Genomic DNA, 12,491 nt, shown 5'->3' on the forward strand with positions numbered 1-12,491 from the left:
CAGAGTTTCTGACTGGGAAAATTAAAAAGTTCTGGAGATGGAAAATGGTAATGGTTGCATGGCAATATGAATGTACTTAATGCCACTAAATTTTACACTTGAAAATGGTTAATGTGGTAAGTTTTATATTATGTATTGTTGTTGCTGTTGTTGTCTTGTTGTTAAGTCGTGTCTGACTCTTTTGCGACCCCATGGACTGTAGCCTGCCAAGCGCCTCTGTCCATGGGATTTCCCAGGCAAGAACACTGGAGTAGGTTGTCATTTCCTTCTCCAGGGGGTCTTCCTGATGCAGTGATCAAACCTGCATTTCTTGCATTGGCAGGCAGATTCTTTACCACTGAGCCACCAGGGAAGCCCCTATTATTATGTGTATTTTGTCACAACCGAAAATTTTAAACATCCAAATAAAGTATAGAGCTTATTTAATTAAAAGTATGAGGTAGATCAATATAGAGATGGATGGCTAGATATGCAAAACAAAAACAAAAGAAGTTCAGTGTTTTTGTAGAATCCAGTGGTAGGTGTCTGTCCTTCAGTATCTCCTAGAGCTTGCTCAAATGCTTGCCCATTGAGTCACTGATGCCATCCAACCATCTCATCATCTGTCAACTCCTTCTCTTTCCCATTAGGGTCTTTTCTAGTGAGTTGGCTCTTTGCATCAGCTGGCCAACGTATTGGGGCTTCAGCTTCAGCATCAGTCCTTCCAATGAATATTCAGGATTGATTTCCTTTAGGATTGACTGATTTGATCTTCTTGCAGTTCAAGGGACTCTCAAGAGTCTTCTCCAACACCACAGTCAAAAGCATCAATTCTTCGGCACTCAATCTTCTTTATGGTCCAACTCTCACAAGTCCTGCACCAGGTCTTACTTGTGGCATGAGGAATCTTTAGTTGCATGTGGGATCTAGTTCCCCAACCAGGGATCGAACCCAGGCCACCTGCATTGGGAGCACAGAGTCTTAGCCACTGGACCACCAAGGAAGTCCTAAAGCGGACAGAGGGGGCTCATTTGACCATCATTCCCAAGGACACTATAGCAGTAATTTGAGGAAGGGCCTTCTTTCCTACACTTCACCGAGACCTATCACTTTATAGAAAGGGCCATAGACTATCAGCACACTTAGCACCATTTCCCATCCTTTGACCATAACAAGCACTAATAATGGAACCCAGAACTGCATCCAACCATGTCTCAGGGTCATTTTAGCACAGAGCTGTAAGCAATCACTAGTGATCAATCCGGGCTAGCCTCCAAAAATAGAAACTATGACTGTCCACTCCAGCACTCTTGCCTGGAAAATTCCATGGACAGAGGAGCCTGGTAGGCTGCAGTCCATGGGGTCGCTAGGAGTTGGACACGACTGAGCGACTTCCCTTTCACTTTTCACTTTCATGCACTGGAGAAGAAAATGGCAACCCACTCCAGTATTCTTGCCTGGAGGATCCCAGAGATGGCAGAGCCTGGTGGGCTGCCGTTTGTGGGGTCGCACAGAGTCAGACATGACTGAAGCGACTTAGCATAGCATAGCATGACTGTTCTAAGGTCCAGACACTGGGTTCCAGAAGAGACAGGAAGCCAGTAAAACATGCTCTAAGTGGTAAAGGGGCCAAGCAAGTTTCCACCAATGCTGAAGCAAGGGGCCACCTCTGGGCAGTGGGGTTAGAGACACAGAAGGTAGCTTTTGGAGCAAGAAAGGAGAAAATGAATGTTTACTTTTCAGGTATACCTAACATTTTGGGAAGCAACCACATCTGGTTGGCAGCTTTTCAGCAAAGAACTTGCCCTCATCCCTAAGCTGTTGCAGAAGTAAAGGAATGAGGTCCTAAAGAAAACATATCTGGGACAGAGCAGGCATGACCTAAACAGTGAAGGGCTCTCACTCTCCACAACTCATCATATTTGGTCATGAGCTCAGGGAACCCCAACAAACATGAATCAGGTCAGCTACCACACTGAAATAGCTTGGTGTCCCAAAGCTATCCAAGCAACCAAGGCTGCAGCAGAAGGCTCTGAAGTCAGATGCCTTTGCTGTGTTACCCACAGAAGTCACTTAACCTCTCTGAGCTTTAGTGTCCTGTCTATGAAATGACAAGTATGTGTCACATGGCTGTTATGAAGGTTACATGAGTGATGCTTGGAAATGCTAATTAAGTACCTGGTATACAGTGGTGCTTAATAATGTTGGGTGATGTGTTGGTTGGTTAGTTGCAATGGAAGTAGATTTGTATTAGTAACCACAAGAAGCCTGTCATTATAATCCTCCTCCCCTGTAACCTAAGTGGCAAGTGAGGTACGGAACAGGTCTTTCTTCCTGCATCTCTTTGTGTGAAGCCACTGAGATCTCCCCCACTACTGGCTTCGGCACCAAGCTGGGCCCAGGAGGCTCCTCTTCAGTCCCAGAATCTGTCCCTCCTCAGAATGGCAAGGTCCCTTTTTGGAGGGGCATGTGATTCAAGTGCCCCAAAGCTATCCAAGCTCCTCTAAAGAAGTCAGCATGGCTGTATAAGGCATGAGGTCTTGCCCAACCAGGTCACACACTTTTATTTCACCCTCAGGTGAGTGTGTAAAGACACCTGAGAATTTCTACTTTAAAAGCATCCTACAAATAGATAGCTGCTGGGAAGTTGCTATATAACAGGAAGCCAAGCCTAGTGCTCTCTGATGACCTGGGGTGGGGAGGGGAAGGAGGCTCAAGAGATAAGGGATATAAGTTTAATTATGGCTGATTTTTGTTGTTGTATGGTAGACGGCAATGGCACCCCACTCCAGTACTCTTGCCTGGAAAATCCCATGGAGAGAGAAGCCAGGTAGGGTGCAGTCCATGGGGTCGCTAAGAGTCGGACACGACTGAGTGACTTCACTTTCACTTTTCACTTTCACGCATTGGAGAAGGAAATGGCAACCCCCTCCAGTGTTCTTGCCTGGAGAATCCCAGGGACGGGGGAGCCCGGTGAGCTGCCATCTATGGGGTCGTCGGACACGACTGAAGCGACTTAGCAGCAGTAGTAGCAGCAGCATGGCAGAAACCAACATAGCATTGTAAAGCAATTGTCCTCCAAATAAAACTAAATTTTAAAAAAATTTTAAATAAATAAATAAAAGCATCCTGCATTTTCCACTAAAACCAGAACTGTTTCTCATCTTTGAAAGCAGAGGTCACTCTCACCAGCTTGCCCCAGGCTACAGGTCTTCACAATGCAGATGGTGTCTCCACCTGTCCCCCATTACCACCTTTCTCCTTTCTCCACTGTCCCCCATTCCCACACACCCCCTTCTATCCCCTGGAGGTGCCATTAAGGAAGGAACAGCCCAGAAATCTGGGATCCACACAGGAAAATTATCGCAGACACTTCACTACTGTTGACATGGAGAACTGACTTCTCAGGAGCAGCTCCCACTGTTGGCGACCCTCACGGAGGCACTTAGTGAGACATCTAGTCTCCTTATGGCTACAGACACTCAATGTGCCCACCTCCTTGGGTCACCTGCAATGCCTGCTTGGCAGGGACCAAAGCAAAGCATGACCCGGGAACACTGGAGACCTGTGCCCCTACATTCATGCAGGACGTGGAGACCAGGGCTAGTTGCCTGCATCTGTGAGCTTGGAGTCCCTGTTTCCTCCCAAGAAGCTTCAGGGAGAGGTCTGTCTGTCGGCGATACATGCAGAAGACACAAGAAATGTTTGAGGAAAATCATCTTACAATTTCTTTTAGTGACAGAAGAGACTGTTCTCTGCCTGGTTTTAAATGCATTTTTGAAGCATATTTCTGAAGGTGGCTTGTGTTTCATGGGTCATGGCATGGATTTTTTAAATTCAAAATTAGAACTAATTTGATCCCATTATGCAAACCAAGTGTTACTCTCCCTCCGTCTCTCCCTCCAGCACTGGACTGGGATCTGACACCTACCTGCCTGGCAGCCAGGCTCAATCACTGGGCAGGAAGGACCCGCTCAGGAGCGCCTCCTCACACCCCACCTTCCTGCGCCGCTCTGATCTCCTTGCCTGGCTCCGGGCTCCCCTCTCCACCGCAGATCCACAGAGGGTGTGCACCCCCCTCCCCCAGATGCACCCGCATGCCCTGGTCCCTCCATGCACTAAGTCACCGTGTGCTGTGACTCAGCAGGGCTGCGCCCCACCCTGGTCAGCTTGCTAGCAAAACTGAGAACAGAAGCACGAGCTGCTGCAATTCTTCAGGTCTGTTCAGAAATGGACACGTCATTCCAATTGAAAAAGGAAAATCACAAAGAGTGGGTAGCAACATTCTCTTAACAAAAATAGCAGGAAAAAAGCTGCTGAGAAAATAACAAAATACTGTTTTTTATAAAAGGCAAAGATGTGCTGGATGTCATGATAGGACGGAATCATCTAGGCAGAGCCCTTCAGCACTGTGAAGACTGACCATTCTGAAGATCACGCACTGGCTCCGTATTGAAGCAGTCAGGAGACTGGTTGCATAAAGAGGGTGGAACCAGGAACGTCTATGAATCTGTAAGCTTAGAATTAAGGCTCACATAGAACAGCCTCCATGTAACACTGTATGGTGAGGTTCTTATGTCATCTTATGTTGGTAAAGATACTAATGTCTAAAAAATTCTGAAGAAAAATTATTTTCAACTTGGAATTATAAACTCAGCAAAACACCAGTCATAAGTAAAAATAGACTAAAGACATTTTCATTCATATAATGAATCTCAAAATTGATTTTTCTTTCACCATCCTTAAGGAACTACTAGAGATAATCTCTGGCAAAATTAGGAAGAGAGGGAAGTAAAGAAACAACGGGTCCAAACCCAAGAGTTAGGGGAAGCTCCAGGTTGAAAAATATGCCATGGGCCTAGTCAGCAAACAGTTCAGATTTAGTGGGTTATAGAAGTATTTGGAAGGTAAGACTCATGGGGGAAAAGGAGAACAAATGATAAAAAATTGTACCTTTGGGGACAATATAAAAATATGTGAGTAGGAAATTAAACAAGTAGAAAAAATGAAACAATTACAAACTTCAGGAGAAACAAAAATTCTCACAAGAAAGGAAATATTCACCTGGAGCCTCAAAGAGCAATACATAGCTATACTACTAACGTAAATATTGATTATTAATCCACCTCTCCTAGACGATGTCACAGAAGACATGGAAGAAAAATCTCTCATTGGAGAAAGCCCATTGACAATGCCTAAAATTTATCAAATCAAGAAATAACGAGGGACTTCCCTGCTGGTCCAATGATTAAGAATCTGCCTTCCAATACAGGGGATGTGGTTCAAACCCTGGTCGGGGAACTAAGAGCCCACAGGCCGCTGGGCAACCGAGCTTGCACACTGTAACCTGAGCCTGTGATGTAGAGCCCGTGCACTACAGCGAAAGATCTCAGATGCCGCAAGGCACTTGTGTGCTGCAACTGAGACCCAAAGCAGCCAAATAAATGAAATGTAAAAACTAAAAGAAATAACGGTATAAGTACCTTGTCTAGAAGCATGGAGGTGAGGGCCAGAAGAAACAGCTAAATAGAAGTCAAAAAGTGACTGACCTCTGAAGAATGGGGCTGGGGTACAGAGAAGGTGACCAAGGGGTCTACTATTTTTATCTTGAGACTATCGGTTCTGTTTAATACTTTCAATCACAAGTATGTTTTACATTAATAAATATTTACTCATTTCAATAAATAAATATTCTTCGGAGAACGCAATGGCACCCCACTCCAGTACTCTTGCCTGGAAAATCCCATGGATGGAGGAGCCTGGTAGGCTGCAGTCCATGGGGTCGCTAAGAGTCGGACACGACTGAGCGACTTCACTTTCACTTTTCACTTTCATGCATTGGAGAAGGAAATGGCAATCCACTCCAGTGTTCTTCCCTGGAGAATCCCAGGGATGGGGGAGCCTGGTGGGCTGCCATCTATGGGGTCACACAGAGTCAGACACGACTGAAGTGACTTAGCAGTAGCAGCAATGATGACCAAGCTGAAATTTGTCTGTGAAAAGGCAGAAAGAGGAAGGGCCGCAATTAGGGATCAAGGCAATAAATTACCTTTACAGAGGCCAGAGGGCAAGGACTCCAGAGGACAAGTGAAGACAAACTCTTGGAGACATGCACAAAACCCAGGTGGGAGGGAGGAGATGGGGGCTGATAAAGATACCCAGAAAGGTCTGTATCAAACTTGGTAATGATTCAAAATGAAATGTCTTGACTTTACTCCTTTATACTTTTCTAATCAATGCTGGGGAATATTTTTTCCTAGTATTCCTAGACATCTGATAGAGAGGAGAATTTCTAATGCGCTGCTGCTGCTGCATTTATGCACAGGACTGTGATATGTTCAAGGAAACTTCAAGCAACAAAAATCCAAGAAATGAAATTCCTAGCCATGAGAATAACATGACTACTGGAGAAAACTGTGCATGCAACCATTAAGTATTTTCTTGGATTCAAAGGGAGGTTAATACAACTTCTCAGGGGGGAAAAAAAAAAAAACCTACCTAGGATAATTGCGCAGAATTGACTAATTTTCCAAGACAATAACAGAATTTTCTTCTTTGTCTAGGTTTTAAGTGATGTGTCTGCTCCAAAAACTTAAGGAACTAGTTTGTCAGCGAAAGTCTTTGTTGATGTGTTAGGTTGTTTCTCTATTTCCAGCGTGCATACATTTGAGAAAGGACAGAGCTATGGAACACACACATGATAGAATGAAAAGTGAAAGGCGCTCAGTTGTGTCCAACTCTTTGCGACCCCAAGGACTATACAATCCATCGAATTCTCCAGAATACTGGAGTGGGTAGCCTTTCCCTTCTCCGGGGGATCTTCCCCTTCTCCAGGGGATCTTCCCAACCCAGGAATCCGACTGGGGTCTCCTGCATTGCAGGCAGATTCTTTACCAGCTGAGCTACCAAGGAAGCCCCATAAAATGAAGAGGGAATTGCTTTGTCATTATTTTGTTAATTTGGTGCTTAATGCCCTATAAGCAGTGATGTTTGTGTCTCACTTATGGGAAACGGCTTGCAAACATGGCTGATAATTTGTCTCCGTGTTCACACCCTCAGGCAGCCTCCTCCCACACAGACTTTGGGTAGAACCACCAGTGGAAAGATACTGAATGTAATGCAAACAGACTTGACTGAGTTGCATCCGCTTGGCACCCCCGAATTCCCATGGGAATGAACTCAAGTGAGCCTGCTGGGGGATTAGCCGCCACAAGGAACAGAACCACAGTGCCTAGATGCCCATCTGCCATCTGACCACAGATATGTGGGAGAGTCCAGCAGAGACCACTGAGTTGACGCCAGAGTCTCTTCGACTTGTAAACAGTAGAAAATAACTGCTGTTTTCTACCTGTAAATTTTGGGATGCTTCTTGTGCAGCAAAAGCTAACCGTGCAATTCCTCACTTAAGCTGCTCCTCTAATGAGCAGTTCAATCTTCACCGCCACCCACCCCCCCCAAAAAAACAGTCTGTTTCCTTTTAGAAAGATATAGCTACAGAGTCACAAAGAGCAAAATTCTCACAACTCAAATATTCTTCCAGAATCCAGGTGAGAGGATGACAGAACTAGCAAGTGAGAGCTCAAAGGGAGCTCTTGATTAACAGGAAAAGATGTCAGGGCCTCCCATACAGACATATCCCAAACACCACTGTCCTCCAGAGGTTCACGTTTGCCGACACCAACCACAACCGTTGTCATCTTGATCATGGTTAGGAATCACCTTTAAATAACACCTTCTCAACTGTAAAGAAAACTCTTGAGAGTCCCTTGGATTGCAAGGAGAACAAACCAGTCCATCCTAAAGGAAATCAAATCAATCCCGAATACTCATTAGAGGTACTCATTGATGCTGAGGCTGAATCTCCAATACTTTGGCCAACTGATACGAAGAGCTGATGCATTGGAAAAGACCCTGATGCTGGGAAAGATTGAAAGTAGGAGGAGAAGGTGACGACAGAGAATGAGACGGTTGGATGGCATCACCTACTCAATGGACATGAGTTTGAGCGCACTCCAGGAGATAGTGAAGGACAGGAAAGCCTGGTGTGCTGCAGTCCATGGGGTCACAGAGAGTCAGATATGACTGAGTGAGTGAACAACAGCACCTGAAGAGAAAAGCTTATGTGTCACCAGGTGCTCTGTGCAGCAAAGTCCATTCAAAATACACTTTTATCAATTTGGAAACAAGGCATTCACAAATAAATGAGCTAATAGACGAGTTACCTCATTTAAAATCACCAACATTCACTATTAAGTTAAAAAGAATGAGTGACACTATTGATTTGACCAAAAAGTTCCTGTTTTTTTCCATAAAATGTACAGAAAACTCCAACAAACGTTTTGGCCAAACCAATGTTTGCTTGTATTGTCTTTGACTCCCCCTGACTTTGGAGCTCATTGATCAGGAACTGAGCAGAAGCCACATCCTGCCCAGGCCTCCCCCACTTCCTCGCTGCTCCAGTTGCCATCCTCCCCTCCCCACAGCGCTTGAAGACAGAAGGTTTTCCAGAAGGGATGGGCAGTGGCAGGCCTGGAAAACTAAACTGTCAGATGGTGGAAGTCAGTGCATCTAAAGGCCAGTGTTGGACTTGTACTAATTACAAAGGTGCAGATAACCTCAACGAGGAAAGCCTGGCAGGCCCACCTAACAGGTGATCCAAGTTGGCACCAGTGGTGTGACACCGACATCATGGGACTCACGACATGATGCACTGGGGAGGAGACTGTCATGTATGATATTCTCACCCAAAATGCATGACCTAAACTGAATTGTGAGAAAACATCGGACAAACCCAAATTGAGGAACATGTGACCAATCCCAGCCATTGATCTTCAAAAGTCTCAAGGTTGTGAAAGACAAAGAAAGGCAGAAGAACATTCCAGAGTAAAAGAGCCAAGGACACATGATGACTAAATATAACATGTGAGACCGGGCTGGGTGCTGGCCCAGAAAAAGACATTCACAGAGCCATGGGTGATATCTGAATGAGGTTCATGGACTTGTTCACAGGGCTGCATAACGGCAGAGTCCCTGGTTTGACCATTGTCAGGGACTAATCTGTTCTGAGTTGCATCTGACTCCTTGCAGCTCCATGGACTATAGCTCCTCTGTCCGTGGAATTTTCCAGGCAAGAATACTAGAGTGGGTTTCCGTTTCCTATGCTAGGGGATCTTCCTGACCCAGGGATTGAACCCATATCTCTTGCATCTCCTGCATTGGCAAGCAGACTCTTTACCACTGAGCCACCTGGGAAGCCCTACATTAACTCACACAAAGATGCTAACACTAGGGGAACAGATGGAAATTCTCTGCTCTCATTAGGCAACTTTGAGTCCAAAGTCAATTCAAAATAATGTTTTTAAATTTTTTTAATAAAATCTCTTCAAAATTTTAATAAGAAGAAAGGAGAGAGGAGAAGGGGAGGGGAGGAGTAGCAGAAGGAGGAGAGGAGGAGGAAAAGGAGGAGAGAGAGCCATATTCAGCTGCCTTTCATCCGCTGATGCAAAGGGAAGGAAGACTCACTGACTCCCCAAGTCAGTGCTGAGTGTCCGAGTACTGAGCTATGAAAAGGCAGCATCAGTGAGGGTGGTGATAGGAGGGGACAGAGACCACCCGTGTGTCCCCCATCTTTGCCTTCTGACAGGGACAAATGTATCACATTTGCCTACTTGCCCAAATCTCGATGATCCGAACCCCCTTCTCCACATACGTAGCAAGAAAGCCAGTCTTTGGTCCCCAGGCCCCCTCATCCCTTCCTCGGTTCCTGGGTGGGGATGTAGTGACTGTCCAGCCAAAGCAGACGGACTGCCCACCCACTGTCTGCTGGGCCCAGCTCTGAGTACACAGGCCCTCTGCCCTGCCCACCATTGTCCCGACAGTCTGGATGAAGCTCACCTCTCTGAAGCTGTCCCCTCAAAGCCCTGGACTCGTTAGGTTCCCTCCACGGATTCCAGATTATAAAGCTGACCCTCTGATCTGCTCCTGGCTCTGTATGTGCCTGAGATGGAGGTGGCTGCCCATGCAGGGGCCACCAGGGGGCAGTGTGAACACATCACAGGCCAGCCCTGCAACATCCTCAGGTCACGCCTCCAGATTTCACACAGGAAGCCAGCGCACCCAGGAGAAGAAAAAGCACCAACCTGCTGGCCAGTAATGGGCCTGCAGTTCAGCTCAGTTCAGTCGTGTCCAACTCTGCAACCCCATGGACTGCAGCACGCCAGGCCTCCCTCTCCATCACCGAGTCCCGGAGCTTACTCAAACTCATGTCCATTGAGTCGGGGATGCCATCCAGCCATCTCATCCTCTGTCGTCCCCTTCTCCTCTGGCCTTCAGTCTTTCCGGACTGCAGGTTATTTCTATTCTCTCCTGTCTTCTTTTGTATTTTCCACATTTTCTATCGTTAATAAATAACTTTCACAACCAAATCAATTTCAGGCTAGGTCAATAGAGGTTTCTTTTTTTATGCATCATCCATACCCACATGTTTCAAATTCACACATTTCCCCTACAAAGACCCTGAGTGGGGCCGTGGGCACTACAGACATTCCCCCCTCAAGGGGAGCCACACACCTGAAGCGCTGTGCCAGGCTGTCCTGGGCCACCTGGATCCAGGAGCCCCTCCCTTGGCCAAGGTTGCTCTGTCCCCACGTGCCCAGTTACCTTGTTGTAGATGAATCCCATTTCTTCTTATAAGTTAAAACACCTGCCCTTTGCATTCTTGAAGATTTTTCTGGGGACTATTCTACCCAACTTTCCTTCAGAGCAATCAGTGCCCAAATTCTCAGTTACTGAGTCTTCCCGATTTCCCACCTTCCACCTCAGCTGTGGCAAGGCTGAAGGCTGAGCCTCATGGGGACTGGTGACCATGCTGGGATGGCCTGAGGCTCTCAGCAGCCTCCTATGCGGCAGCCAGCCCTGTACTCAGGGTCACCGGATCCCCTCGAGCCCTGTGTTCTCCTCAGAGGCCTCACACCAAGAGGCTTCCCCAACGTCCTTGTGGGGCACCTGTGCCCCTGTCCAGGAAGGCACCAAAAACACCCCCACACCAGCTGGCCTCGTGGGCTCTCAGGGCTGGGAAGGAGCAAGAGGTTGGTCCACCCCTTCTGGCCTGGAGCCCCTGTACCCCATAGTGCCCCCCAAGATCACCTGCATACCCCATCCTCACGCAGGAGATGACAGCTTCACCCCGGACACCAGGTGTGACCTCAGACCCACGTCACTGAGTGTACAACCAGCCCTCTCCTCACACACAGGTAGCAGCTGGGTCCCCTGCACTTTCAAAGGCAAAACCGTCTCATTTCTCCTCCGAAATAACACAGTACTGATATAGAGACGGTGTTCAGGCTGACTCTTAAACTCTAACTTAGACCTTGAAGCTGCAGTAGGCCATGAAGTGTGAGGAAAAGCCATTAACAGGGGGAAATAAGCACAAAGGAAAAGAACCTTAGAGTCAGCTCTTCATCCTAATGCCAGGAATTGCTCAGAAATCCATGCAGTCTCTCACTTCTAGAGAGGGGATCCCGGTGACCCTGAGTACTGGGCTGACTGCTGCACAGGAGGCCACTGTCTAGGACCCCGACAGGCACTCCCCGTTACCGGCACAGCTGTCTATGTATTTCAACATGTTTCCGCACAACTGTCTCCTCCTCTCCTCCCCTCCCCGCTTCCCCATCCTTCCCTCTTTCTGTCCCCCATTTGCCCTCCTTCACAGCCCCCTCTGTGACCATCCTTCTCTCATACCTCCCTCTGTCTCTCCTGCCCCAGGCTCCTGGTCCCCAGGCTCCAGCCCGCCTTCCCGCCCTCCTACCCACCACCCCCTGCCCAGTAGCATCTCAGCTGCCTCCGGAAGATCCAATGTGGGTCACACAGCCCCTACCTCAGCATCCGCCCATGAGGTCTCGGCCAGAAGCCTAAATGCAGACTCATTTCAGCTGGGAAGCTGAAACCCTGCCCACCGCTGTGTGAGGGGATGGTTGACCCTTCTTTGCTGAAATTCTTTCCATGTGCCCAGGTCAAGAGGAAGCCATTCATGGAGACACTCTGGCAGGGTCATGACAGGATGGGGTCCTGAGGAGGCCCGCAACCCCAGACGCCTGCACCTAGGCAGCCTCAGAAATACAGCAGAGGCCACCCTGCCTCCCACGGCCCAGGCACTCCAAGTCGCCCATGGTCCCACAAAGAACAGAACTCTGCTTTTTTCTCATTTCTGGGGGATGTCCTCACACCACGTAAGGAGCCATGAGTTGAATAGATTCCTCCTAGGGCACCTGGGACTTCTCCACACACTCCAGCCCGCAGCCTCCAAAATGAGAAAGGAGGAGCCAGCCGCCGAAGAAGGTATGAAAGCTTAGACACCAGGTGCGCCCCAGCCCCACCAGTGGCACCCTCTCAGGAGGGCCCGGCAGGCCTCGATAACATCCCTGGCCAGGGGGATTGGGTGCTACCTAGTCCAGGAGTGGGAGGGCTCGAGCTTCCCCTCTGCTTCCTTCCTCACTCCCTCACCTGAATCACGA

This window comes from Bubalus bubalis, chromosome 3, assembly GCF_019923935.1.
Source record: "Bubalus bubalis isolate 160015118507 breed Murrah chromosome 3, NDDB_SH_1, whole genome shotgun sequence".
Lineage (NCBI taxonomy): Eukaryota > Metazoa > Chordata > Mammalia > Artiodactyla > Bovidae > Bubalus > Bubalus bubalis.